This window comes from Hemiscyllium ocellatum, unplaced genomic scaffold, assembly GCF_020745735.1.
Source record: "Hemiscyllium ocellatum isolate sHemOce1 unplaced genomic scaffold, sHemOce1.pat.X.cur. scaffold_1074_pat_ctg1, whole genome shotgun sequence".
In the NCBI taxonomy this organism is placed as follows: domain Eukaryota; kingdom Metazoa; phylum Chordata; class Chondrichthyes; order Orectolobiformes; family Hemiscylliidae; genus Hemiscyllium; species Hemiscyllium ocellatum.
Genome location: NW_026867666.1, coordinates 72,262 through 96,061, shown reverse-complemented (window position 1 = coordinate 96,061; position 23,800 = coordinate 72,262). Strand labels below are relative to the sequence as shown.

Below are 23,800 nucleotides of genomic sequence, written 5' to 3'. Positions count from 1 at the left end.
AGCTGATCTGCAGGTCCCGATGGTGGGGTTGGGGCACGTTCACCCAGCAACGGTGACCGCAGCAGCACAGACTGAACACTATCAATGTGAGAGTCTGTGTTCGATTCTGCAATGCCTTAATGATATAGGAAATGACTCCGCAACCACATGATGAAAGAGCAGTGCTCCGAAAACTAGTGCTCAGTTAAACCTGTTAGACTCCAACCTGGCGTTGTATAGTTTTTAACTTTTTACACCATAGTCCAACACCGGCATCTCTAAATTAATGTAATGGGGCTGTGGGATGAAAAGTTCAGTTAGTGATGGTAGGAAGGAGTGAAATTTCTGAGAACGGGTGGATTTGAATTCTGACATATGAAATACAGAGATGTGAGCGAGCAGAATTTGAAGGGAAAAAATTACCTTACCCAAACAACTGATTCCTTGGTGTTTCCCAAGAGCTGCAGCAGATAGAGGAATTACTGCCGTGACTCGGATTCGAACCGAGGTTGCTGCGGCCACAACACAGAGTACTATCCACTATACGATCACGGCATCCCACAGATGAGAGCGCTGATAGTGTGCAATAAATACAGTCTCATAGGACATATTAGGCAGCGCAAATAATGCACAATATTAGTGCTAAGCGAACAGTGGCAGATATGTGGGAACTCAGAATGGGCTGACCATTTAATATCGGTTCCCCCAGAGGCTGTGGTGATTCCATCATTAATATGCTGAAGGCTGAGATAAGTAGATTTCTCCAAAACATCAAAAACTCCGGGGACAGTACAGGTGTTGTTGAAATGTATGCTTCAATCGTAATGCAGTTTAACATTGGCTACTTCACCAGTTTCCCCACACAAGGCAGTAACCACTGCTGCTACATAGTCCCAATTCCCAGCCCCAGATTCAGAGGAACTGAGTAGCGCAGTCGCGAAGATGTACAAAAAAGCTTTATCAGCCAGTGGGTGGTTGGAATTTGGAATATACTATCTGCATTGTTCAGAGCGACAGAAACCCTTACAATCTGAATAAATATTCAGATGTGAGCTTGTGATGCCAAGACATATAAGTCTGTGGAATAAGAATTGTGAAATGTGATTCAGTTCATTAGGCAGTTGTATTTGAGAAGTGTGGCCACATTTGGTTGAAGGGCCTCCTTTGACACTCTTGTTCTCGGTAGTATAGTAGTTAGTATCCCCGCCTGTCACAGGGCTCAATTCTCCGCTGGCGACAGTGTAAATATTTTAAAACTGTCGCTCCATTCCCAAGTGCGGGTATTGATACCTGTCCTTCTATTCTAGATGGGGCATGTCACAGGAAGGACAGTGCTGCCTGAATAAAGGTGGGGAAGGACTGCAGCTCTCAGGAAGGCTGTGTGTCAGTGAACGGCCAAACACGTGCCTTCTGCAAACTTCACCTTGTGACTGTGTTGGAATGAAAAGTATTTGACAGACTTGTTCCGGATTGAAGTGTTTACTAGAAGCAGGAAGCTGAGGAAGAAACAACGTAAACACATTCAAATATGAGTGCAGAAACATTTCCCGCAGCATCAATGAAACTGTAAAGGACTGAGTACCGTTTCGATACATTGAATTTGGGTTCATTTATTCTGATGAGGCTGTTACCAGGGTATAAAACTATTGCAAAATGATACAGCATTTAATCAGTATGATGGAACATTGTCTCAGTAATTCGCACTGGTGTTCAGAGGGAGGGTTGGGTTGATTGGCAAAGTTAAGTTGCCCTCTCCTGTACAGGGAGTGAATTAAGTAAGTTAAGTAAATTAGCCATGGGAAATGTGGGGATAAGGTCAGAAATCACAGGACGTCAGATTATACTCCCACAGGTTTATATGAAATCATAAGGGGGGAGGGATTCCCCTTCTTCAGGTGAAATATATGGAAATAGGGAGGGGAGGTGGGTCTAGGTGAGATGCTCTTCAGAGAGTCGATACCGGCCCGATTAACTGAAATGCTCTTTACGCACTGTAGGGTTCTGTGATTCCATGAATTGATAATGACGGGGTTTACTGGGGTGTAAAGCCATTAGAGAAGATGCTGATGGGGGTGTACTGAAGATGAGATTTTATTCACTTGTCTTCTTGGAAAACTGAGAACAGTTATCCTTTAACCAAGGAAGACTTAATGTTTTTTTTGTAGGTTATGAAATGTTTGGTCAGAGTAAATAGGTGGAAAATTCCATCTTTCAAGTAAGTAAACAACTAGATATCAGGTGTTCAATGCCTTTAATCAAACCTTTGAAGGAGAAAGAAATGATGAGAACAGAATCGCTGTCACTCCGAGAATCTGGTTTTCAAAATATTTTGAAAGGCACATTTGTTGATATGCAAGGAATAAATTTCACAAGGAGAGACACAGCGTGTGGGTAGGTAAAGGTGTAGGGATGGTGTGTAGTCGGTCGGAAGTTGCGGGGAAACAATGTCTAAATTAGTTGACTTTAAATGTAAAGAAATTCTTTTAATGTGTGCAGCTGAATAAGATTCGGTTCCAAAAGTCTGCATTTTGAAAGATTTGGCTTAATATTCCACCTAAAGCATTGTAAATTGAACTGAGTGGATTTTTATTTATTGTGAAGGGAAGATATTACATAATGAATAGGAAGTGACCAGTTGCTTGGAGAACGACTTCGTGCTTTCATCACATGCGTTCACATACTACAGATCGGGAGCACAGGTTTATCCAGTTGGGTTGTTCATGAGTATTTTAACCTAACACTTCACGCAAAGATCTGATCAGTATTTCAAACAGTCACTCGGCATTGGAGCCACAGAAAATTTCTCCAATGAAACAAACATTTCATTCTTTCAGAAATTTCTGCTGTCTGTGAATTATACAACGATCCAACATCCAGCGTGATCACTGACTTGCCAACTGTAAAAGATCTAGCAACTTCCTTCAGCAATCACAGCTTCTGTACACAGCCGCCTGTGCTGTGCCCAGTGTCATTTGTTGCCCCCAGGTCACAAGCACATTTCTTCTTCCTGAGTTTATGAGCCTTGTTCCTGCTCTGTCTGATCGGTTTAATGAACCTTTTCTGTCACTTCATCCCATCCCCTCACAATTCTGAACTTATGAATAAAATAAAGCGTTAGACGAAATGTTAAACCAAGTGGAAGTATGCTATTCAGCGCAAGGAGTCTGCAAACCATTCAACGAACTCATGGTTGATCTGATTTGGAAATGCTGGTGTTGGAGTCGGGTGTACAAAGTTAAAAATCTCACAACACCAGGTTATAGTCCAACAGGTTTAATTGGAAACACACTAGTTTTCGGAGCGACGCTCCTTCATCAGGTTGCTCATACGTAATAATCATTCAATCCAGTATTTGCTGTAAATGTGGAATTTCCTCTTATTTTACCCAAAGAAACATAGTTGAATGCAAACATTTATTGTACTTCTAATCACAATAAGATTTAAGTATTTTTCATGCAACAAAATCATGTAAAATTCACGCGTTTTGATAAGTCAAATGAAAAAGAGTTAACATGTCTGTATTGTTTCATTAAACAATGCATTTTGAATTTTTCGAAGTTGAGCATTTTTGCAAAGAAGGGATGTTGTCTTCAGCTGAATAATCACATTGAATGAATAATTCACAGAATCTGCTGTTTATTCGCTTCGAGTTCCCAAGTAACCAAATTAACTAATTTTAATGGTTCTAAATTCCTGGAAAGTATTTGATAATGTTTGAGTCTTAAAGATGAAAAAAAACAATGTGATTGTACTGATTTCTTTTGATAGAAAGAACTTAATTCAAACATTTCAGGCACATAAATCCTATTCTGCAGTGTTACAAAGATGAAAAGCAAGGCAATTTCTTCATCAGTGAAATAAACAAATGTCAATTCCCGTTATTCATTAGTTAGCTCATTCCAAATTTGTAATTAAACAATGCAATTGACCTGAATATTGTTGTGTCCTTTGATCATATTAATTTTCTAATTATTGTTCATTCGTGATTTGTTAGAGCTTTTTATTTTTTGTTTTGCACGTCTCTTACATATTTCACTTCTTGCAAGGGGGCTGGGCATTAGAACAGAGGATCCGTGGTTAGCACTTGTGTCTTACAGTGTTATGCAAATGTGTTTGATTCCATTCTCGGCCACATGTTTGTGTGGAGTTTGCATGTTCTGGTTTTCTCCCACAATTCAAAGATGTGCAGATTAGGTAAATTGGCCATGCTAAGCTGCACAATCTGTTCAGGGATGTGTAGGTTGGGTGCATTAGTCAGGGGTAAATGTCCATAATCTGAGAGCAGAATGGTGCTGAGTGGAGTATTCTTTGGAACGTCAGTGTAGACTTGTTGGGCCAAATGGCCTGTTTCCACACAGTAGGAAATCCGTATAAATAGAATTGTGTTTCGCTAAACAAAACTGACATTTAAAAAAAAATGTTGCCTTTAAAACTTATCTTTAACCGTCAATTGTCAATCTTGTAAAATATCTCAATGTTACTGAAATCAATGTTCAAACAGAACACTGCACATGAAGCCACACAAAGATGTTCATGACCATCTAATTGCTGTTCAGTGGAATAATCACAATAAATATCTTTTTGTTTCTGAGATTAATCACCACTATCACCGAAAGGATCTGGTTATCATTCCCTCCAATAAATGCAATCGTTGTCCTCTGGTATTTCAGTTCAGTCGTTATACACCACACTGGTTGTTCAAAGCATGGTTATTCTTTATTATGAATGGCCAAGGGTTCCAACGGCAAGAGTGTTGTTCGATCTGATTTGTTGCATGTTCTCAAACAGGTTTTCTCTATAAATATTGCAAAAAATGTGTTAACTTGGTCTTGTTCAAGTGCTGATGCTAACCTTTTCAGTTCATGTTCATTAAACATATTTGGAGAAAGTGAGGAAAGCTGAAGCTGAAGATCAGAGCCAAGAGTGTGGCATTGGAAAAGGGCAGGCACATCCAAAGAGCAGAAGGATCGACACTTTGGGCTCTAGGCCATAATCAGAAAATATTCCTGATGAAGGGCTTATGCCCAAAACGTTGATTCTGCTTCTCCTCGAATGCTGCCTGCTGCACTTTTCTGGCACCACGCTCTTGACATTAGAAAAATTTGACTGAATATTCAGAGATTATACTAAAAGTTGCCTCTGTCAATTTAATTTCCTTTGCTTTCTATTCACTAAAGTTTTCATGTTAATTGTTTCTCCTTTTCTTCTTAAATCGGATACAAATCTCAAAATACAGAACACATTAAAATTCACATGAACTTTAAATCTGCATTCTCGACAAGAAAACCAATGGAAGGCGAGATAGAATTCTTGAACAGTCTACACATTTAAATGAAAAAGCAATTCCTTCCAAAAAAATGTTTGCCCGTCTGTATCTCTCTTTCAATTCAATAATCCTGCAAATAGTTTATAATTGTTAATTTATCTCTCTGAATGAGTACCTAATCAATGTCAATGTAACCAGCTGAAACATTAACAACAGATTGATAACTGGGTGTTACAGATTTTATTTGAAGTCAACAAATGTTTGGAATTTACTCGAATTCCACCAGGAAACATTCTTGAATCATAATACAAGAAATGAGATATGTGAGAGACGTGCAAACCTTATTTTTAAATGAACAAATCCCAATATTTTCAAAACATTTCAATCTATCGGTCAAAATGAACAGGTGAATGGAAAAATAAAAACAAGTTTCTGACAATTCATAAACCGAACAAATACAAGTTCACTTTGATAAAAGGACAGAGCAATATTTAGATGAATCACAACGTTTAGTTACAAAGTAGGTAACCAGCTGACTGACATGTAATTGTTGGTAGCATTTGTTAGTTTACTGAAGAAGATATCAACTTTATTTCAAACTTATAGCTAAAGAGAATAATGTTTAATGTGTCTCAATTGTTTGGACTTGCCTCTTTGTAACAAAAAAAGATCGATCACATTACTTAGACATCGTTATCTTTAATTCTGCAACATTTTCAAATATTCTCCAGGAATTTATAAGCAACATAATTAGGTACAGGTATCCCCACTATCCGAAAGTAGAGCGTTATTATGAAACCTTACAGAAGCTGAAAAGGGGCAAATCGAAGAAGCATTAATTTAAATGGGAAACATCTCCCCTTTTTTTTGTAAAAGTGAAAATCCTCTTCAGATTTCTTTCAGTTAGAGAAAACAGGGACAGATGTAAGTCTTTTGTAAAAGCAAAGTGACTAAAGTGAAGTTTCCAACAATATTTCTTGGTAACCTGACACAAATAAGTATCAGATTTTGTGATTATTGATGTAATCGATAAAAGCAGATCTAATGTTGAATTGAAAAGCAGTTCAGTCTGTGCTTAGGTGCTCTCTAATCACCATTCAGAGCAGCTCTTGATATATTTCTGGTGAAGGTGTGATTTGAAACCTTCCCTCGAGTCCAGTAATATAGACACTGCCACAGCTCCACAAGCTCCTTTCATAATGTTCCCACCCAGGACGGGCAGGGTTGTAATATTATGTTTAATATGGTTACACTAATGAAAACTAATCAGCTGTTCAGTGCAGTAATTCAAATGGGAATAAATTTGGTAGTTTCTGTGTGTAATGGACTGGAAATTCAACAATATTTTACAATAACAACACAATGGTGGTCTTAAATAAATAGCAATCTCATGACAATTCTTTGAAAGACAGATTGATAAAACTGTATGATCATTGTACTTTGATTTAAAAATGCAATTTCCCTTCCTTTCAAGAATGTACAACTTCCACAAATTCAAAATGAACAGTCATCGATAAAGAAAGGAACAAGCAGATGTTAATTCTATTTTCTGTACATAAACATGTGATGAATTTTAAGTAAGTTATGTATATATGTAAAAAGAAAGCTCTTATTGTGCTTCGAAATGCAATAAATGTTAGCGTGAAATGAAATATAATCAAATCAATTCAACTGTGTTTTCTCAGTTAAAATACCGTTCAATATTCAAAGTAATCGAGTGATTGTACGCTGCAATATCTTTACATTAATTCAGTGCTTAGATATAATCCCACATTTATACCCCATATAGTGAAGCAAACTTGTGCCAGGAGTCAGAGGGGGTAGGGGAGGTTCTTAATGAGTACTTTGCTTCAGTATTCACGAGTGAGTGGGACCTTGTTCCTGTGAGGACAGCGTGAAACAGGCTGATATGGTCGAACAGGTCGATGCTAAGGCGGAGAATGTGCTGAGCATATTGAAAAATCACAGGGATAGATGTCCCCTGGGCCAGAAAGGATATAACTTAGGTTGTTATGGGAAGGGAGGCAAGTGATTACTGTGTTTTGGCAATGATCTTTGCATCCTCACTGTCCCCTGGAGTCATACCAGATGATTGGAGAGTGGCAAACATTATTTCCTTATTCAAGAAAGGCAATTGAGATAATCCTGGGAATCATCGATGAGTCAGTCTTACCTCAGTTGTGGACAAATTATTGGAGAGGATTCTGAGACACAGGATTTATGATTATTTGGAAAAGCATAGATTGATTAGTGATGATCAGCATGGCTTTGTGAGCGGCAGGTTATGCCTCACAAAACTTATTGAATTATTTGAGGATGTGACAAACACATTGGAGAGGACAGAGTAGTGGATGTGGTGTATTTGGATTTTAGCAAGGTGTTTGATTAGGTTCCCCATAGTAGGCTCATTTAGAAAGTAATGAGGCATGGGATACAGGGAAACCTGCCTAGTTAGAAAATAAATTGGATGGCCCATAGAAGACAGGGTGAGATTACATGGATAGTTTTCAGCTTGGAGCACGGTGACCAGTAGTATTCTGAAGGGATTAGTTCTGGGACCTCTGCTTTTTGTGATTTTTATAAATGACTTGGATGAGGAAGTAGAAGGGTGGGTTAGGAAGTTTGCCAATGACACGAGGGTTGGTGGAGTTGTCGATAGTGTGGAGGGCTTTTGTAGGTTGCTAGAGGACATTGGCAGAGCTGGGCTGAGAAGTGGCAGATGGAGTTCAACCTGGGAAAGTGTGAAGTTATTCATTTTGGAATTTCAAATTTGAGTGCATATTTTCGGATAAAATGCAGGATTCATGACAATATGGAGGAACAGAGGGATCGTGGGGTGCACGTCCATACATCCCTCATGGCTGACATCCAAGGTAATAGGTTTATTGAGACGGTATATGCTGTGTTGGCTTTCATTTGCAGGAAAATTGAGTTTAAGAGACACGAGGTTATGCTGCAGCTCTATGGATCCCTGGTGAGACTACACTTGAAATATTGTGTTCAGTTCTGATCACCTCATTTTACATAGAATGAGGAAGCTTTAGAAAAGGTGCAGATGAGATTTACCAAGATGCTGCCTGAACTAGAAGGCATGTCTTATGGAAAAAAGGTTGAGGGAGCTGGGGCTTTGGTCATTGCAGTGAAAGAGGGTGAGAGTTTGCTTGATAGATTTTTATAAGATGATGAGAGGCATAGATAGAATGGATAATGAAAGAGTGTTCCCCACAAAGTGGCATAATTTTAAGGTGAATGGGGGAAGTTGTGGGGAGATGTCAGAGATAGTTTCTTTATAGATAGTGGTGGGTGCGTGGAATGCACTGCCAGTGGTGACAGTAGATTCAGATCCATCAGCGACTCTGGGATAGGCACATGGATGATAGGAAATGAAGGGCGTGTTGGTTAGTTTGATCTTAGAGTAGGATAAAAGGTCGGAACAACATCGTGGCCAAAGGGCCTGTACTGTGCTGTACTGTTCTATATTCTATGGAATGAAATGAAAAATTATTATATATTAGCAACATATAGATTTTCAAAATTCTATTAGCATACTTAAGAATAATGATAAATTTAATCTTGCTGCTTGACTGTGCTATCTGCAAAAATGAACAGGAATTGTTGCAGGGAAAAGTAATTAGTTTTTTCTCAATTTATAAGGCTGGGATTACACAGATCATTCAAATGAGCAAAATTCACATTTTTAACAATGATGTCAGAGATAGTATCTTTATAGATAGTGGTGGGTGCATGGAATGCACTGCCAGTGGTGGGTAGTAGATTCAGATCCATCAGCGACTCGAGCGACTCTTGGATAGACACACGGATGATAGTAAATGAAGGGCGTGTTGGTTAGTTTGATCTTAGAGTAGGTTATTCAACTCAGATACATATGCTTCCTTTATGGTTCTGTGGGTGCTCACTCACTCCTTCCCTTCAGTTTTACATCAATTTCACACTGAATGTGAGGGTGGGAATGAATTTGCAAATATAAATACTCCAACCGAAACCCCTCACAGGTCAGGAACTGTTTTTGCTACTTTCATCACTCACAAGGAAGAGGAAAATAAAAGGTTCAGTCACAAATCTTACAGGAACATAGCCGTTATAATCACCAGGAAAGGCTCAACAGCTCAAAACGCTTTTCTCAAGGAAAGAGGAGGCTCAGAGAAAACCTGTTACAAGTAGGAAGCTTTGTGTCTGTGTTTTCAGAGATTTGAGGTTGAAATCATTGGGTTGGAAGCATGTTGCATTGCCCCAGATCATCAAAGGTGCGATCTAAATGTGCATCTTTCTTACTACCTGTCTGAGTTAACAATCAGATGGACAGGTCAATGTCTGAGTGTCTTACCAAATCCCTGATTGAATCTGTCTCCCCACACAAACTCAGATGCCTCACCACTCACTAGGTCATGGAGAAACTCTGCTGTTACAATGAGAACTGTCTTTGCTATCACCTCTCCTCGTGCTTCCGCCTAATCCCCACTTCCCTTCATTAAATCCCAGCTGCCTCTAGTCCACCCACATGGACATGTTGAAGAGCATGGCAGGAGATTGGATTGAAACCGAGAGATCAATTGACAGAATGAAAGAGGAAGAAGGAAATAAACGGTGAGTGTGGATCCCAGCGGATACAGACTCCAGGATTAATCCTTGTCGGCATTCCTGAAGTAATATGAGACAGCACTCCACGGTGAGAGTTAAACCCAGGAGGCAGGAGAGGGAGCCACTGAACATTAGCAGGTTTAGTTCAAACACAGGAGGTTTGTTGAGTCAGTAACAGTGTGTTAGACATGGAGGTGAAGTGAGCAGTGAGGGGAAATGTTACCACAAGCTGACGATGGATAACTTTCATTGGAACAGGAGGAGGCCATTTAGCCCCTCGACTTTGCTCTGCCATTCATGATGATCACAGCTGATGTGTGACCTAACGTACAATTTTTGAAACCCTTTAATTTCATCAATAAACTCCTCTGGAACAGACAAGATCAGTATTGGAAAACTAAACATCTGCAAATGCTGGGAAATCAGAAATAAAAACAGAAATTGCTGGAAAAATTCAGTAGGTCTAGCAGCATCTGTGGAGAGTGAACCTTTCAGGACCAGTGACCGGTCAGGTGACCAGCTGCAGCTGACCATTCTGCCGGATCTGGAACCCTCTCTGGAACAGGTTCTGGTGCGAGGGGAATGAGATTGTCAATAACAACTGAGAGAAACAGGAGGACGGGCTCAATCAGAATAAGGAATTCACTTACCCCTCCCAGTGGGACACTCACCGACACAGTCACACTGCGGTGAGGCCGCTCACCTGCCCCACGTATGGGAAGGGATTTACTCGATCTTACAATCTGCTGAGGCACCAGAGATGGCACACTGGATTTAGACCCTTCACCTGCTCAATGTGCGATAAAGGATTCATTCACATCTCTCACCAGCGGAGACATCAGTGCATTCCCACTGGGGAGAGGCCATTCACCTGCTCAGTGTGTGGGAAAGCATTCACTCAGTCCTCTGACCTGCTGAAACACCAGCGAGCTCACTCTGGGTAACAGTCATTCACTTGTTCCCAGTGTGGGGGGAGATTCACTCAAATGCAGCACCTTCGGAGTCCCCAGTCAGCTCACACAGGGGAGAGGCCATTCAGATACTCAGTGTGTGAGAAGGGATTCAGTGATTCATCCTGCCCACTGAGACCCCAGCGGGTTCACACTGGGTAGGAGCTGTTCACCCCTCTGTGTGACAAGGGATTTGCTGCGTCTTCAACACAATTGAGAGACCAGTGAGTGCTCACAGGAGAGTGGTCATCCACCTGCAGGACTCTGATTTTGATGTTACTGTCCATCAGAGTCAGGAGTGGACCTTGTACATGATGACAATGTTGGAGTATTGATGTTGTTGTTGTTAACCACAGTAACTGGGCTGGAGTTGATTGAACTTACATTGCCACTTTCTAAACCTCAGGATGTCTCTCTGGGCAGGATCTCTCTACAAACAGCAATGGGACAATGAGCAGGGATCATCTGTTTTGATTTAAATTGTGATTACAGCACGGCTGCTTCACAGCACTAGATACTAGGTTGGAGTCCAGCCTTGGTCAATGTGGAATTCCCCCATTCTCTCCATGATAGTGTGGGTCTCCCTCCAGGTGCTCTGGTTTCTTCCCACAGCCCAAAAATGTGCAGGTCACGTGGATCGGTCGTGCTACCTTGTCCACAATATCCAGGATTGTGCAGACTAGGTAGATCAGCCTTGGGAAATGCAGTATTACAGGGATGGAGTGCAGTGGGTCGTAGGTTCTTCGGGTAGTTGGTGGGGTTTTGACGAGCCAATGCTCTCCTTCCACACTGTCAGGATTCTATTATATGATTGAGGAAAAAGGCGACACAGCAGGGTGTCCTTGGAGGAGGAGTATGTGGTGTGTATCAATGCTCTTGATGCCTTTAGATAGAGGTGGGCACTGAAGGGGATAGAGTGCTTTATCCCCACTGCTGCCCCCTACCCACAACTCTACTTTGATTTAGTCACTTCTCACTCGGTCACTTGTAAAGGTTTGCTTGGCCCGTAATGGGCTTTGTTTGGAAATTTTCAATTGGTTACACAAATGGTTTACTGCTGGTGATTATATGTCGAGATTAGAGTGGTGCTGGAAAAGCACAGCAGGTCAGGAGCCAGAAAATCAACATTGTGGCAAAAGCCCTTTTCCAGCACCACTCTAATCCAGGCTCTGGTTTCCAGCATCTGCGGTCCTCACTTTTGCACTGCTGGTGATTATATGTTAACCAAAAGCAAAATGGCGTAATGATGAATTTGATGGTGGGAAGGTTGCTGTGATAATATTTCTGGGTCGGGGAAATGGGGAAAAAGAATGCATCACAGCTCACAGAACGAGATCTGAAAAACAGTTAAATCAAACCAAAGGTTCATACAGGGAGGGAATATTTCCCTGGAGCTTGAGTAGCTGAAAAGTGAATAGACAAAATTTTGTTTTACAGAGGTTGAAAGTTTTAAAACTGTTATATTCAGACAGTTTAATTTATTTTCTTTAATTTTATTTGCTGTGCAAAAACTTTGACAACATTTTAAAAACAAAATTCTCAAACCTTGTGTTAAAGATAAATGTTAAATAAAATCCATCAAACCATCCCTCACTGAAACCTGATGTGGAATTGCAATCTCCTGGAGAATCCCTGCCCACTCCTTCCTACCCGGGCTCCATGACTATATACATACCTGGGAGATAGCAGCAGGAGGGGGGCATTCAGACTTTCTATCCTGCCCCACCATTCAATGGGAAACAGCTGACCATCCAGCTCAGTCTCCTGTTCCTGCTGTGCTCCAATCCCCTTTCATGACTTTACCTCGAAGAACTATATCTAAGTTTTGTCACTGCCTTTTGTACCAGTGACGTTGCTGTGTTACTGTGTGGGTGTAGGCAGGGGTAATGTGATGGTGCTGCCTCCTGGCGGATACACTCAGCATCCTTCATCATCCTGCAGTAACATCAACTGGGGTTCAGCAACTAGAGATAGAAACCATTTCCAGGATATGGGCATCACTGGCTCAGCCAGCATTTATTCCCCATCTCTAGTTACCCTTGAGAAGATGGTAGTGAGCTGCTGTCTTGTACCATTCACAGTCCATTTGGCGCAGAGAGACCGACAATGCTGTGTGGGAGAGTGTTGCAGGATTTTAGCCAAGTGATTCTCTATCTTTGGCTCTTCAAACAATGAGTAACTTAATCACAATCTGCGCATGATTCTGAGATTTCAGTCTGCAAATCTTCACCATCTAGCACCCTGTATAAAGGAATATGTGCAGATTAGAAATTCAGAGCAGACAATTCTAGTTTCTCCGTATTATCTTTTTACCCTTTTCTTCCCCCAAAGCTGTAACCCTCCAGCCCACTTACTCTCTCCCACCATTCTGCCTCTGCTGTCCCTAATGTACACCCTCCCCATTCTCATGGAGTTACTGATAAACAGATCCATGCCACCACTTCCTGTCCCTGGTTAGACTCTGCACCCTTTCTGGGTTCACTGCTTTTCCCTTCAGTTGCTACAAGTCAATAATGTGACAGCAGAATGAAACAAAATGAACAGAAAGGGAGGTGGCAGATCCTGGACAGAAGAGGAACCTTCAGTCTGGGAGAATGGGTCAGATCCTTCTTTGTTTCCCATTAGTTGATTCCCACCATTACAATGAATTGGGGATGGAGAGTGGTCCTCCATGGGTGTGGTGACACTTTGACACCCCAACACATCAATACTATAAGTAGATACATTCCTCCTCCAGACAATCACAGTGTGAAATACTTTCCGCAAAGTATACTTACCCAAAGCACATGCTCCAAAACCCACCCATATTCTGTACATGTACAGTGCTGGGTTTCCCCACACGTGTGGTCCCTGCCTCAGGGATTGTGGGAGTTGTAGGCCTCATGAAGCCACTGGAGCCCTGTCTCTGGAAAGTGAATGAAAAGTGTGGACTGGAGTATGTTGTGTACAGGATCCCCATTCAGACACACAGGACATGTGGACTGTCACTGGGTTTTACTGAGACACCTGCTTCCACAACCTGATTTTCTGATGTAAGGAATATAGATTCAGCCAACTGGGGCGTGGGGTTGTTAATAGGAGGAGCAGATTTTAAGCAGAGGTGGCTCAATGGTTAGCACTGCTGTCTCACAGCGTCAGGGACCTGGATTTGATTCCAGACGGAGGAGACTGTGTGGAGTTTACATGTACTCCCCGTGTCTGTGAGTTTCCTCTGGGTGCTCCACTTTCATCCCACAGTCCAAAGATGTGCAGGTTAGGAGGATTGGCTATGCTAAATTCCCAGAGTGTCCATGCCAATGCAGGTTAAGCCATTAACCATAGGAAATACAGGGAATGGGTGAGTCTGAATGGGATGCTCATTATAGGGTTGGTGTGGACTCCACGGACAAATACCCTGTTTCTGCACTGTAGGGATTCTATTCTAATCTCAAGAATAATATACGTATCTCAAAGTGCTGTGAATCTGTGAAATTCCCTATTCAAAATGCAGTCAATGCCAGGATAATGAGCAAATTTACTGAAGAGATACTGATGTTGTATTTGCAATGAGATGAAGGGTGAGACAGAGCAGGTGGGAAAACCCAGCTGAGACCGAGGTGAGCTCAATCATCACCGTATTAAATGGTGGGGCTGGTGCGAAGGGCTGCATTGCCTCTCCTGTACCCAGTGCTCATCTTCTTACGGTAATAACTGGAAAGCTAAATCCAAAACTCACCTTCACCAAAGGAAATTTTCGGAAAAATGCAGGATAGTCAGGCGGATTAGCATTCCAAACTTAGATAGTGAGGAAGCATGTGGGAGATAATGACTTTAAACTGAGGTGAGTTAAAAATCATACAACAACAGGTTATAGTCCAACATGTTTAATTGGATCATGATGAAGGAGCAACGCTCCGAAAGCTAGTGTGCTTCCAATTAAACCTGAAGGAGTATAACCTGGTGTTGTGTGATTTTTAACTTTGTACACCCCAGTCCAACACTGGCATCTCCAAATCATGTCAATTGAGGGGAGACAGTGATTTATGGTTTTAGACTGTGTTGTACATTCACACCGTCCAGAATACTCTGTGAATATCCATCCTGTACTTTATTACAAAGCCAAGGTCTCTGACAATGAAAACCAAAACACCCAGGTAACATCGTCTCACCTTGTAATCTGATAAAAGAAATGTGATAACTATGGTTGAATTTAGAATACAGTTGGAAAGCGGGAAGATTAAATCCAATCCCAAGATCCTGTGCTTAGATAAAGGAGACTACAATAGGATGAGGCAGGAGTTGGCTAATGTAAACTGGAAGCAAAGTCTTTAGGGTGGGAGATTTGACAGACAGTGGAGGAATATCAAAAAACTTGTCAAACTGCTCAGCAAAAGTATATATCAGTGAAAAGGAAGGACTGTAGGAAAAGGAGTAATCTGCCATGAGTGGCTCAGGAAATAAAGGAGTCTATCAAATTGAAATAGAAGGCAAACAAATTGGCAAAGACCAAGGAGAAACTAGGAGATTAGAAAACCTTTAAAGATCAACAGAAAGCTAGATGGGATTGGGGCAGAAAAGTGATGAGTAGCTGTCCCCAGGGCCAGAATAGAAGCTTACACTGCTAGAGGGGAACATATGTGTGGGGAATATATGACTTCTGTAATTGTTGAAGCACTTAACTGTTACCATAGAGATCATCCTGATCGAGTTAAAAATCACAGCACACTCCAAAAGCTTGTAATTCCAAATAGACCTGATGGACTATAACCTGGTGATGTGTGGTTTTTGACGTTTCCCACCCCGCTCCAACATCAGTTCTTCCACAACAGAATCTGGCAGACAGCCCCACTGAAACTGAAGCGCCTGTCAGATACCGGACTGAGCCACAGGGGCTTGGGGAGGGGTATGTGGTTTAACCACAAAGTGCTGAGCTGAACTAGACTTTTTAATTTGCCATTGACATGGATATAATACTGAGAACCCTTTCTGGGTTCACTGCTTTTCCCTTCAGTTGCTACAAGTCAATAATGTGACAGCAGAATGAAACAAAATGAACAGAAAGGGAGGTGGCAGATCCTGGACAGAAGAGGAACCTTCAGTCTGGGAGAATGGGTCAGATCCTTCTTTGTTTCCCATTAGTTGATTCCCACCATTACAATGAATTGGGGATGGAGAGTGGTCCTCCATGGGTGTGGTGACACTTTGACACCCCAACACATCAATACTATAAGTAGATACATTCCTCCTCCAGACAATCACAGTGTGAAATACTTTCCGCAAAGTATACTTACCCAAAGCACATGCTCCAAAACCCACCCATATTCTGTACATGTACAGTGCTGGGTTTCCCCACACGTGTGGTCCCTGCCTCAGGGATTGTGGGAGTTGTAGGCCTCATGAAGCCACTGGAGCCCTGTCTCTGGAAAGTGAATGAAAAGTGTGGACTGGAGTATGTTGTGTACAGGATCCCCATTCAGACACACAGGACATGTGGACTGTCACTGGGTTTTACTGAGACACCTGCTTCCACAACCTGATTTTCTGATGTAAGGAATATAGATTCAGCCAACTGGGGCGTGGGGTTGTTAATAGGAGGAGCAGATTTTAAGCAGAGGTGGCTCAATGGTTAGCACTGCTGTCTCACAGCGTCAGGGACCTGGATTTGATTCCAGACGGAGGAGACTGTGTGGAGTTTACATGTACTCCCCGTGTCTGTGAGTTTCCTCTGGGTGCTCCACTTTCATCCCACAGTCCAAAGATGTGCAGGTTAGGAGGATTGGCTATGCTAAATTCCCAGAGTGTCCATGCCAATGCAGGTTAAGCCATTAACCATAGGAAATACAGGGAATGGGTGAGTCTGAATGGGATGCTCATTATAGGGTTGGTGTGGACTCCACGGACAAATACCCTGTTTCTGCACTGTAGGGATTCTATTCTAATCTCAAGAATAATATACGTATCTCAAAGTGCTGTGAATCTGTGAAATTCCCTATTCAAAATGCAGTCAATGCCAGGATAATGAGCAAATTTACTGAAGAGATACTGATGTTGTATTTGCAATGAGATGAAGGGTGAGACAGAGCAGGTGGGAAAACCCAGCTGAGACCGAGGTGAGCTCAATCATCACCGTATTAAATGGTGGGGCTGGTGCGAAGGGCTGCATTGCCTCTCCTGTACCCAGTGCTCATCTTCTTACGGTAATAACTGGAAAGCTAAATCCAAAACTCACCTTCACCAAAGGAAATTTTCGGAAAAATGCAGGATAGTCAGGCGGATTAGCATTCCAAACTTAGATAGTGAGGAAGCATGTGGGAGATAATGACTTTAAACTGAGGTGAGTTAAAAATCATACAACAACAGGTTATAGTCCAACATGTTTAATTGGATCATGATGAAGGAGCAACGCTCCGAAAGCTAGTGTGCTTCCAATTAAACCTGAAGGAGTATAACCTGGTGTTGTGTGATTTTTAACTTTGTACACCCCAGTCCAACACTGGCATCTCCAAATCATGTCAATTGAGGGGAGACAGTGATTTATGGTTTTAGACTGTGTTGTACATTCACACCGTCCAGAATACTCTGTGAATATCCATCCTGTACTTTATTACAAAGCCAAGGTCTCTGACAATGAAAACCAAAACACCCAGGTAACATCGTCTCACCTTGTAATCTGATAAAAGAAATGTGATAACTATGGTTGAATTTAGAATACAGTTGGAAAGCGGGAAGATTAAATCCAATCCCAAGATCCTGTGCTTAGATAAAGGAGACTACAATAGGATGAGGCAGGAGTTGGCTAATGTAAACTGGAAGCAAAGTCTTTAGGGTGGGAGATTTGACAGACAGTGGAGGAATATCAAAAAACTTGTCAAACTGCTCAGCAAAAGTATATATCAGTGAAAAGGAAGGACTGTAGGAAAAGGAGTAATCTGCCATGAGTGGCTCAGGAAATAAAGGAGTCTATCAAATTGAAATAGAAGGCAAACAAATTGGCAAAGACCAAGGAGAAACTAGGAGATTAGAAAACCTTTAAAGATCAACAGAAAGCTAGATGGGATTGGGGCAGAAAAGTGATGAGTAGCTGTCCCCAGGGCCAGAATAGAAGCTTACACTGCTAGAGGGGAACATATGTGTGGGGAATATATGACTTCTGTAATTGTTGAAGCACTTAACTGTTACCATAGAGATCATCCTGATCGAGTTAAAAATCACAGCACACTCCAAAAGCTTGTAATTCCAAATAGACCTGATGGACTATAACCTGGTGATGTGTGGTTTTTGACGTTTCCCACCCCGCTCCAACATCAGTTCTTCCACAACAGAATCTGGCAGACAGCCCCACTGAAAATGAAGCGCCTGTCAGATACCGGACTGAGCCACAGGGGCTTGGGGAGGGGTATGTGGTTTAACCACAAAGTGCTGAGCTGAACTAGACTTTTTAATTGCCATTGACATGGATATAATACTGAGAGGCAGCGTCCATTCAAAACCACGAAATGGGAGACATACATCAGACAGGTGGAGCGTTACCTGGTGTTGTCTGGAGGTGTTCTGCATGTACACTATCCAGGTAACTATCATATCTCATCAATAAAGACTTAAAGAAGACCTCTCAGAGTTCTGCTAATGTAGTTATTGCTATCCAGCAGGGTTTAGGAATATGAGTACACAGCAGTCAGTCTTCACAGTGGAGGATACGAAGAATATGCCAGTAATTGATAAGGAGACTGAGGAAGGTGAGGACCTAGAAACAACCATTATCACAAAAGCATTAGAGCTGGGCAAGCTAATGGAGCTAAAGGTAGACAAGTCTCTTTGCCCTGATGAAATACATCCCAGGGTGCTCCTAGAGATAGTGGGAGAAATAGTAAATATAATTGGAGTCAGAGTCCTGCAGCAGAGACAGGCCCTTTGGCCCAAACTGGCCCATGCCGACCAGAATGTCCATCCACACTAACCCCATTTCCCTGCACTTGGCCCATCTACTTCTGACCCTTTCCTATCCATGTATTTGTCCAAATGTCTTTTACCTGTTGTGAGTGTACCCACTCAACCACTTCCACTGGCAGCTCAGTCCATATACATACCATCCTCTCTGTAAAACAGTTGCCCCTCAGGTTCCCTTTCATAATTTCTCCTCTAACCTTAAACTGATGCCCTCCACTCCTTGATTCCCTGGGAAAAAGACTGAGTGCATTCACCTTACCCATGCCTCTCATGATCTTATACATTTCCAGAAAACATCCCCCCCTCTGTTTCCATTGCTCTAAACTAAAAACAACTTCGCTTGTCCAACCTCTCCCTGTAACTGAGACCCCTGTAAATTTCTTCTGCACCTTTTACAGTTTAATAACTGAAACCTACACTGCATTCATTACATTTCCAGAGTTTCCCCACGGCATTGAAACTGACTTGACAACGCCAATGGATTACAAACCATGATCGAGAATTAACTCATTTACAACAATCCCGTTTTCATGCTGCAGGTATCCTTGTGTCTTTTTGTTTGCATGATTAATTTAAATCTTGTCCTCATCCAAAACAAATCTGTAGCTTAATTGTCCCTGGGAAATATGCCATTTTTTTTTTCAGACTTTTAAAAGCAAATGAAATCTCTCTCCACAGTCACCACGCTAACATGGACTTGGCTGTGTCTCAGTACTTTTTTTTTAACAGACACACTGATATTTGAAATATTCGCCCACGGACAGAATACACACCTCTCCTTCCACATGAAAAGGCCAATGATATTCAGATCGGCACGGATCAAGTAACTATCAAAACCGAACAGGAAGTTCAATTTGAATTTCTAATTCCCAAATTCGCCCTTTCAGAACCCTACAACAGAGAAAACAGGTCACCACCGTTAACACAGGATGGAAATTCACAAGATAATTATAGTATTAAATTGTAGTTTCTTTGTCCCCCCAAAGCTTTAAATCTCAGTCTCTCAATTTCTCTCTTCGGTGAACTGAAATCCAAACCAATCTCCTCACTCCTTCCCTCCACACCCAGTCCTAACACTCTCTTTGAATTCAGCTTCCTAGCTCCTGTCTGCAGACTAAGAACCAAAAAAAGGGGCGGCATGATGGCACTGCTGCCCCACAGCACTAGGGTCTGAGATTCGATTCCAGCCTCAGGCTCATTCTCTCCGTGTCTGCGTGGGTTTCATCCGGGTGCTCCAGTTTCCTCCCACAATCCAAAGACTGGCAGTGCAGGTCAGGTGAATTAGCCATGGTAAATTACCCATTGTGTTAGGTGCTTTACTCAGAGGGAAATGGGTTTGGGTGGTTGCTCTGCGGGGGGTTGGTGTGGACTGGTTGGGCACAAGGGCCTTTTTCCACACTGTAGGAAATCTAATCAAATCAATGAGTCTGACTCAGAGCCTCCCGGGTGTTGATGAATCCTCCCCCTACCTCCCAGGGTTTCCTTCCTGGTCAGACCCACATTGATGTTTTTCCCCCCAATCTGGAACCTCTTACTCATTTAGCCACTCCGAACTCTGATGAGAACCATCCTGCACACACTGGCCAAATCATATCTGGTTGAACTAAAATGAAACAGATTAGAAATTGAATTACAGGCCCACCCCTGTCCCTCTCCATAACATTCCTGAATCTTCACAAGAGTTCTGATAACTTTTTGCAAAATGCTTCCCCATTGATACTTTGACCACTCGTCAGGTTACCAGGGGAGGGGCCAATCCCCTTGGTCCTCTTTTCAGAGGGAGGAAGCTGCCAATGACGGATTAACCCCACACACCCACAGCCTCCCTGGCACTGACCCGTACGGAACATATGCTAACAATTGCCTAGCACTGCGCCCATGCACTGGTCTCCCCTCCTACACCACATGCTCCAGATCATAAGACCGTAAGACATAGGAGTGGAAGTAAGGCCGTTCAGCCCATCGAGTCCACTCCGGCATTCAATCATGGCTGATGGGCATTTCAACTCCACTTACCAGAGTTCTCCCCTAGCCCTTAATTCCTCGAGACAATACGAATCTATCAATTTCTGCCTTAATCACCCAGGAGCCTGGGCGATTGACAGCAGCTGCTGCCCAATAGGGTGGAGGGGGCGGGGCTGGAGGACTGGGACAATGGGATTGTAAACAATGAATGAATGAGGGGGACACTGGGGGATGGACAGGTCAGTGAGGGACAGGATCAGTGCAGCAGCAGGAAGGGATCCTGGACAAACTGAGCAATGGGAGAGTCTGACAGGAGAAAAACTACAGGAAGGTTCCGTTTAGAGGCTCAGGCAGGGACAGCTGGGAGACAGTATGGCCTGGTGGCTTGGGCAGGTTTTCTAAACAGCCTTTTCAAAGATTCTGTTACTCAACTCTGAAGCTGATCCTCCTGGTCCAGATGTAACGACACTACCACCATTTCTTGGTGGGCTAGTGGAATGAAGGGAAGATGTTCTCAATCTCACTCACATGGAAACTCCATGAGCTCATCCCACTTACTGTCTACGGTGGGGATGGAGGAGACAGAGCAGATGGGAGGGGATTAGGGATATAGGGACTGCCTTTCTAATGGAACTTAACTGTGTTGGTGATATTAACAAGACTCAATACACAGTCACTAACACAAAGCTGGTGTACGAGAACTTTATCCAGGATATTAATACCTATAGGTGGGAGACGCTGAACCCAATGTAGAGTTAAGTCCTGGATATTAATAACCGCTTTTTGCGTGGAAGACTCAGTTTTCTGAAGAAATAACAGAGAGGAAAGATGAGGGCAGAGCGGTGGACATGATCTACATGGACTTCAGTAAGGCGGGCAACAAGGTTCCTCATGGGAGACTGGTTAGCAAGGTTAGATCTCAGAATACATGACAACTAGCCATTTGAACACACAATTGGCTCAAAGTTAGAGGACAGATGGTGGTAGCGGATTGTTGCTTTTCAGACGGGAGGCCTGTGACCAGTGCATTGCCACAAGGATTGGTTCTGGATCGACTCCTTTTCGTCATTTATATCAATGATTTGGATGTGAACGTAAGAGGTATAGTTAGTAAGTTTGCACATGACACCAAAACTGGAGGTGCAGTGGACAGTGAAAAAGATTACCTCAGTGTACAATGGGAGCTTGATCAGATGAGCGAATGGAATGAGGAGTGGCAGATTGAGTTTACTTTAGATAATTGTGTGGTGCTGCATTTTGGAAAAACAAATTTTAGCAGGACTGATACACTTAATGGTAAGGTCCTGGGGAACGTTGCTAAACAAAGAGACCTTGGAGTGCTGGTTAATAGTTCCTTGAAAGTAGAGTCGCAGGTAGATAGGTTAGAGAAGAAGGCAGTTAGTCTGCTTTCCTTTATTTGATGGCATTCCAAAATTGGCCGGGACAATAGAAACATGATCTCCCAACTGCTATACTCAGTGCACTACTCAATAACAGCTGGCATACCGAACCCCACCTTCACTGACCCAGCTACCTTCAACCCCAATTTCAAGGAACTATCAATCCACACTCTAAGTTTGGGCAGCACGGTGGCACAGTGGTTAGCACTGCTGCCTCACAGCGCCAGGGACCTGGGTTCAATTCCCGCCTCAGGCGACTGACTGTGTGGAGTTTGCACGTTCTCCCCGTGTCTGCGTGGGTTTCCTCCGGGTGCTCCGGTTTCCTCCCACAGTCCAAAGATGTGCGGGTCAGGTGAATTGGCCATGCTAAATTCCCCGTAGTGTTAGGTAAGGGGTATGGGTGGGTTGCGCTTCGGCGGGTCGGTGTGGACTTGTTGGGCCGAAGGGCCTGTTTCCACACTGTAAGTCTAATCTAATCTAATCTAAGTTCTACTTGTTTGTCAACACTTCCCAGGAACTTGCCGTAATGAGATTGAGTCCTATCCTGGTCACGTCTTTCTGAAATCAGGAAGAATACAACTGAATGCTGTATTCTAAAGTTGACCTCACCGATGCCCTATACAGCTACAACATGACCTCCTAACTCCTATACTCAGTAACAGAATCCCTACAGTGTTGAAAGAGGCCATTCGGCCCTTGAGACCTTACCAACCATCAAACAGTTTCCATGTAACCGAGCATTTCCCACAGCTATTCCACATCTTTGGATTGTGGGAGGAAACCAGAGCACCCAGAGGATGCTCACGCAGACACACAGAGGGAGAATGTGCAAACACCACACAAAACGTGGAATCGAACCAGAGTCCCTTTACTGATCAATGCCCTAACCAATAAAGGTCAGCGTGCCAAATACGACGTTCAACACCTGATCTTCCCGAAACTCTACTTTGCAGAAACTATACAGTTGTTCTGAGCACTTCAGAGGGATTGCAGGGGATGGGGAGAAAACAGGAACAGGGTTGAGGTACAGATCTATGAAATAACTCTCCATCCCGCCTCTCCCAATCTGTTGCACCGTCTGCCCCCCACCCCCTTGTCCGTCTCCTCAGACCACTTACCTCCCTTTCTCCACCCCCCAACTGTACTCCCCTGTCTCCCCCTACCCCCTACCCCACCCCCTTGTCCTCTAGTTCTGGACTCCCCACCACAGGAAAAGACCTTGTCTATTTACCCTATCCATGCCCCTCCTGATTTTATAAATCTCTATAAGGTCACCCATCAGCCTCTGACGCTCCAGGGAAAAAGCTTATTCAGCCTCTTCCTGTAGCTCAAATCCTCCAACCCTGGTAACTTCCTTGCAATGCTTTTTTGACCCCTTTCCGTTTGGAGAATATCGTATTGATAGGAAGGAGACCAGAATTGCATGGAATATTCCAAAAGTTGCCTAACCAATGTCCTGTGCAGCCGCAATATGACCTCCCAACCCCTATCCACAATGCTCTGACCAATAAAGGAAAACATACCAAAACCGAAGCAACTGCAGATGCTGTAAACCATAAAGACAAAAAAGGTTTCTGGAAAAGCTGAGCAGATCTGTGGCATCTGTGAAGAGAAATTCGAGTTAACGTTTCTGAGAAAAGGTGACAAGACCCGAAACTTTAGCTGATTTTTCTTGACAGATGCTGCATGACCTGCTGAGCATTTCCAACATGTGT

General features: G+C 42.8%; 1 long non-coding RNA gene and 1 other non-coding gene across 2 annotated transcripts in view; both read right to left on the bottom strand.

The window, feature by feature from the left end:
• Positions 1 to 462: 462 nt before the first annotated feature.
• On the bottom strand, positions 463 to 534 carry trnah-gug (transfer RNA histidin (anticodon GUG)). Its single transcript has one exon. It is a non-coding gene; the product is annotated as a tRNA-His (tRNA).
• An 11,841-nt stretch (positions 535 to 12,375) lies between these two features.
• LOC132809336 (uncharacterized) overlaps positions 12,376 to 23,800 on the bottom strand; it is a 32,759-nt gene continuing 21,334 nt past the window's right edge. Inside the window, exon 3 of the long non-coding RNA XR_009642260.1 lies at positions 12,376 to 13,035. This is a non-coding gene — a long non-coding RNA (uncharacterized LOC132809336). The remainder of the gene's footprint in view (positions 13,036 to 23,800) is intronic.